Below are 6595 nucleotides of genomic sequence, written 5' to 3' on the forward strand. Positions count from 1 at the left end.
CTCCATTCAGGGTCCCTGACTTCCCGCAACATCTCTCCCTTTCTTTTTATATAAATGTGCCATGGCGATGAAGGCTGTTCATTCTCTCAGTTTTGACACAGGATTCTTTGACTAATCTGACACACTAAAAACAAGCCCATTAAACAGAGAAACATGATTCCAAAATTTACTACAGTGGAGCCCCCAATAGACTTAATCCAAGTCACGGAGTTTAGTCTAGAAAGACTTTCTGCCACCTGATCTAACGCCACAGCTCCAGGCATAACGGATAAATGAGCTTGAGAGGCTTCAAAAATTTGTTTCTTTAGTTATGTCCAAGGATAAATTATCTACCCAGAAGGTGTCTTTTGACTATTTCCCATGAATGATCAGTCTCATTGTAGGAATATGGTGTGATACAGATATCAGAAGTGTTCCAATCACATTGCATTTGCATGTGATGTTCGAGACTCATTAGCCGATCCCCAAGCCAAATAACAGACTGTCTTAATCATTAATTTGACCAGCTAATTTTTGATCAATGCCTTGTTGAGAATTCCTCATTTGGATGGAATTGGCTTGCCAATCATTAACAAAATGAGTCACTTGAATAGATTGGTGTAATGCCACTCTGGCAGTGATGGCCAGTGCAGTGACTGTAATTAGGCCCATGATCACAGCAATTAAAGTGAAAACAAATCTCTTAGATCTTTTGAAAATTAGTTGTAACACTTCATTAATTAAATGTACTGAGGGGGAAGATTCCCAAGGTCTGGGTAAAGTTACTGGTATCCAGATTCCTTCTTGAGCTTGAACCAACATTACACTTTTCCTAAAGTCAAAACAGGAGTTAACACAAGTGTATAAATGACAATTAATGCATTGGGCAGTTTGATTGTTCATCCAAATTTTGATATTTCCCACTAACAGCATGTAAGGAGGCTTAACACAACTCTGTATAGGAATAGTCAGGCTGGAGGTAAACAAAACAGAATGTTTGAATCTATGTTGATACTGAGAGAGAGGAGTGGCTGTGGCAACGCCCGATATTCTCTGCCATAAAGAAGCAATCCAAGGTGCCCGGGGATGCTGAAGAGGTAGAGGGGCATACTTGGGTCAAGAAGAATTATCATAATGCCAATCAGAGTCCCATAAAGGAGGATTGGCATCAAAAAGGGGAAAAGGGTTCAAAGGGAATTTATCATGGGGTTCAGAATCACGGTTGTGAGGGGTGGTAGTGGGGACAACGGACAGAAAAGTTTTCCCTTCCCATACTTGTAGTCTGGGACATGGCAATAGCCAATTTCCAAAGTTCTGCATGTTCTGGGCTCAGAATGGGAACATCATACGAGGCCTTGGCGGTGGGGGCGGGGGGTAATGCCCTTATCTTCCTATTTTAAGGGACAGAACAAGCTGAACTTCCTATGCAAAGTAGGATGATGATCCTTGTCCTCCCAATAAGAAATAAAATAAGTAGCCTCCAGGCATTCCCTTCTGCCAGAGAAGCAATTGTTTGTGAAATAGCCCTTTGGTGCCCAGTTTATTACTAAACCATATGAGTCATTTTTTAATACTACTGCATGTGAATTAACACAACCTTCCCTAATTAAAGTTTTAGATGGGCCCTCAAAATTTTTAGGACATGGTTTTCCTACAGGTTTATATTGAAAGTATGGGGTATCTCCTATTACTCCCCCTTTCATTTGTCTTAAAGGAGAAAGGGAGAGGCTGGAGACCAAATGTTCCCATTCCCCTGTGGCTGATCTCTTCAGAAGGTAAGCAGCCCAGACTTGAGTTCCAGATGGATACAAGGAGGTACATGTCTGAGGCACAGAGGAGGGTATCTATAACCCACAGTAACATTAAATGCAGTGCCTTCTTTTCCTGGTTGAGCGGGGCAATGGTCATCTGTAGCTCCAGATATCCACACACTATCATTAGTATATTTCCAAAGGATCATCCATCCAGGTGAGAGGTCAAATAAGTGGAGGAAAGGCACATAAGCCCAATAAGAATAATTTTGTGTAGCAGGTAAATAAGTGTGAGGGGAAACTGGTGAGACAGAAAGTATAAGGAGGAGATTTTTTGTTTGTTTGTTTGTTTGAGACGGAGTCTCGCTCTGTCGCCCACGCTGGAGTGCAGTGGCGCGATCTCTGCTCACTGCCAGCTCTGCCTCCCAGGTTCACACCATTCTCCTGCCTCAGCCTGCCGAGTAGCAGGGACTACAGGCGCCCGCCACCACGCCCGGCTAATTTTTTGTATTTTTAGTAGAGACGCGGTTTCACCGTGCTAGCCAGGATGGTCTCGATCTGCTGACCTTGTGATCCGCCCACCTCGGCCTCCCAAAGTGCTGGGAACACAGGCGTGAGCCACTGCACCCGGCCAGAATTATTAAATAAAACCTATTGTAAGCAAGATCCATGCTGAAGGAGGAATAGAAGAACAGGGGGATGTTATTTTCAGGCTAATAGAAATGGTGAGATTTTTAGGTTCATAAGGAGAAAAAGAAAGGGAATTAGAAGTGGGATTAGTTAGAGGGGTCTCTGTTGCCTTTAGGAAGGATTGAACAAGACCCTTTTTGATTTGGCGCGCCAGTTTCTGAGGAGTCGGCACAGACTTCACCAGGTGTGAGGGTGTTCTCTGATGCAGACGTCTCTTCCCTGTGGTTTTTACTGTCAGCATTCACACAAAGTTTAAGTCTTCTAGTGGGCACCAAGACAGGGGACTGATGATCTCCAGGTGAAACACAAGCATACCCTCTTCCCCATGTTATGATTGTTCCAGGTTCCCAGGTATTGGTCTGGGAATTAAAGGCAAAGAATTAGGTAGTAAATTTAGAGGAACGGTACTGCAGAGATCGACTGTCCCGCCTCCAACTGTGGAGGTGGACAAGCATTGTACTGAGACAGAAGAGGCTGGGACCCATCTGGGTTGGCTGTAGGTAAATTTATTTTTGCTGGGGGCTGCGTTGGGACCGCTTGAAGCGGGAACACAACATTGATCTGAGTCTGAGGTGTCCCATTTGATATTGGGGGCTGGGACTGGCCCCGCTTCCCATTTCCCTGGTTCTGTGGCAAGGAATTTCCATCTATATCAGACTTAAGAGTGGCAAGTACTTGCCCAATGTTTACCTTTATGACAATGAGGACAAACAGTAGCAGGAGCATTTGGCTGTGTTTTTTGAGCCGGTTTGGCCGCCTTTAAGTTTCTAACAGTGCAATTTTTTCGAGTATGACCAAGTTGACCACAATTACAGCAGGCTCCAAGGAAAGAATCAGTCGAGTCAGTTTGACTGCAATCCTTCATGGTCCCTGCCCACAGAATAGCTTTGTGGGTCTCCAATCCAATGCCTTCACAAGCTTTAATATATGCAGGCAACACCTCGTGATCATGTAAACTTTGTCGTTGGACAGAACGCATGGCCATTTTACACTCGTGGTTCGCATTCTCAAAAGCTAACACACAAAGAAGAATACCTTGAGCGTGCTCATCAGAGACAGATTTTTCAACAGCATCTTGTAATGTAGCCAAATAATCAGGATATAATTCATTGTGACCCTGTTTAACAGTAGTAAAAGAAACAGGACCTTGGCCTGGGATGTGTAATTTACCCAAGCTCTCATACACAACTTTGTTACTTGTTCTGTGGTGAGAGCATCAAAGCCTAATTGGGCGGTAGTGTCAGAGTTATTATTGGAGCCTGTGAGCCGAGCCTGAGTAACTAGAATGCCATCAGCCCGATTTAGCTGAGCTTGCAGACGGGCCTCCTCTGACCACCAGGGACGGAATTGTAAATGCTGAGATGGAGTTAGAAGAGATTTTGCCAAAAGGTCCCAGTCTAAAGGAAGCAAAATGACCTCAGTACAAACAGTCTGTAATACCATTTTAACATATGGAGAAGTAGGACCATACTGAGTACAAGCATTCTTGAATTCTTTTAAAAAGGTAAGATAGAGTGGTGCATATCAACCCATTTGTACCCCTTGAGCATTGCAAGGTTCCAGCGTGACCGGATAAGACCACGCCTCTAATCTACTTGCTTTTTTGTTTTGGCGAAATAAGTGTAGCATGGAAGTTTCAAGAACAGGCACATGAGATGGAGTCGGCATAGAAGTGACAGGAAAAGTATGTGTAGATAAGGGGAACTGAGGTTGAGGAGGTCAGACCGGTATGACAGCATGAGAAATGGGCTTTGGAGGAGGAGAAGAGGCAGAAGCATACCAGTGATTATTGCCCAATCCTGTGCAACAAGAGTGGCAGGTGTATCCATGTGTGAAGATTGGTACAGAGAAGCAGGTTGAGTGGATGGCAAAGTGACCGGCTGAGGGACCGAAATGACAGGAGGGTGAGGGGCTGCAATGGACAGGGAAGGGCCTGCAGAATTACAGGTAAATTGTAGTTTAGTCCTGGAGTCATTAGATGGCTCCAGAGGCAAAGGCTGTAAAGGTTTGAAGAGTGAAGAGTTAGCATAGATATGGTCCCGGGCTGTCCGAGTAGGGGCCACGGGAGCTACAAGTACTGGCTCTTCATGAAAAGAAATAAGATCATCAGAGGGTGACGTTAAGCCAAAGTCACCGGAGTTAGATATTGAATCTTCAATATCCTCAGGTGGGGGAGGAGCAGATGAAGGGAGAGAGAGGCTGAGCAGATATAGCGAAGGCCGAGCGGGAGAGGAAAGCTGAGGAAAAGGTGGAATGTCTCCAGATTCAGAAAACTGTGGTAACTGCAGGGGGTCACGGCATTGGTATGTCATTAGGATGGCATGTACCAAGGCCCAGTCACCCCAAACAGTGATGGGAACATAATATCCTGTCAGGACCAGTTCCTGGAATTTTGCACCAATATGATCCCATAGTTCCACATCTAACGTTCTCTTTTCAGGAAACCAAGGACAGTGTTCTTCCAGCGCTCTGAATAGGGTGATCATATTTTCCAAGGGTACCCGAACTCCCCCCTGTTTTAACAGGAGTTTAATATAGCAGAGATAAGCATAATGTTTAGACTCTGCATGACCCATAGTTACCCCGCACAATACACAGACAATTCACCAGTCTTCAGGGAGCCAAACAAGTGTTTCTGTGGACCAGACTGATGAACGTTTCTCCGCACCTTCCAAAGGGAATTGTGTTCCTACATGCACTTAGGAAAAAGAAAACTATGTTGGCATGCGAGATATTGGGGGAACATGCCCCCAATATTTCAGCGTAGGTTATTTCTATTTTCCATAACTGTTGGCTGGCTGAGAAATAAAGAGAGACAGTATAAAGAGAGGAATTTAACTGCTGGGCCACCAGGGGTGGCATCACATATTGGTAGGACCATGATGCCTGCCTGAGCCTCGAACCAGCAAGTTTTTATTATGGGTTACTTTTTCTTCTTTTCTATTTTTTTTTTTTTTTTTTTTTTTTTTTTTTGAGACAGAGTCTTGCTCTGTCACCCAGGCTGGAGTGCAGTGGCGCAATCTCGGCTCACTGCAAGCTCAGTATCCTGGGTTCATGCCAATCTCCTGCCTCAGACTCCCGAGTAGCTGGGACCACAGGTGCCCGCCACCACGCCTGGCTAATTTTTTTGTATTATTAGTAGAAACGGGGTTTCACTGTGTTAGCCAGGATGGTCTTGATCTCCTGAACTCGTGATCTACCCAACTCGGCCTCCCAAAGTGCTGGGATTACAGGCATGAGCCACCACGCCCAGCCTATTAAGGATTTCAAAAAGGGGAGGAGGTGTAAGAACAGGGAGTAGGTACAAAGATCACATGCTTCAAAGGGCAAAAAGTAGAACTACTAATAAGGGTCTAACAAAGATCACATGCTTCTGAGGGAACAAAACAAAGGGCAAAAGAACTACTGATAAGGGTCCAACAAAGATCATAAGGCAAAGGGCAAAAGCAGAACTACAGATAAGGGTCTACATTCAGCAGTGCACGTATTATCTTGATAAACATCTTAAACACCAGAAAACAGGGTTTGAGAGCAGAGAACCGATCTGACCACAAATTTACCAGGGTGCAGTTTTTCCCCACCCTAGTAAGCCTGAGGGAGTACCCTCAGGCGTATCTCAAACTGAGACAAGGCGTATCTCAGTCCTTATCTCAATTGCACAAGGCAGACATTCCCAGAGCGGCTGTTTATAGACCTCCCCCCAGGAACGCATTCCTTTCCCAGGATATTAATATTAATATTCCTTGCTATAAAAAGAATTTAGTGATATCTTCCCTACTTGCACGTCCATTTATAGCCTTTCTGCAAGAAGGAAAATATGGCTTTTTTTGCCCGATCCCACAGGCAGTCAGACCTTACGTTTGTCTTCCCGTGTTCCCTAAAAATTGCTATTATTCTGTTCTTTTTCAAGGTGCACCGATTTCATATTGTTCAAACACCTATATTTTATAATCAATTTGTACAGTTAACACAATTATCACAGTGGTCCTGAGGTGACAAACATCCTCAGCTTACGAAGCTAAAAAGAAATAAGATCATCAGGGGGTGATGTTAAGCCAAAGTCACCAGAGTTAGATATTGAATCTTCAATATCCTCAGGTGGGGAGGAGCAGATGAAGGGAGAGAGAGGCTGAGCAGATAGTGAAGGCCAAGTGGGAGAGGAAAGCTGAGGAAAA

This window comes from Macaca fascicularis, chromosome 9 (genome assembly GCF_037993035.2).
Source record: "Macaca fascicularis isolate 582-1 chromosome 9, T2T-MFA8v1.1".
In the NCBI taxonomy this organism is placed as follows: domain Eukaryota; kingdom Metazoa; phylum Chordata; class Mammalia; order Primates; family Cercopithecidae; genus Macaca; species Macaca fascicularis.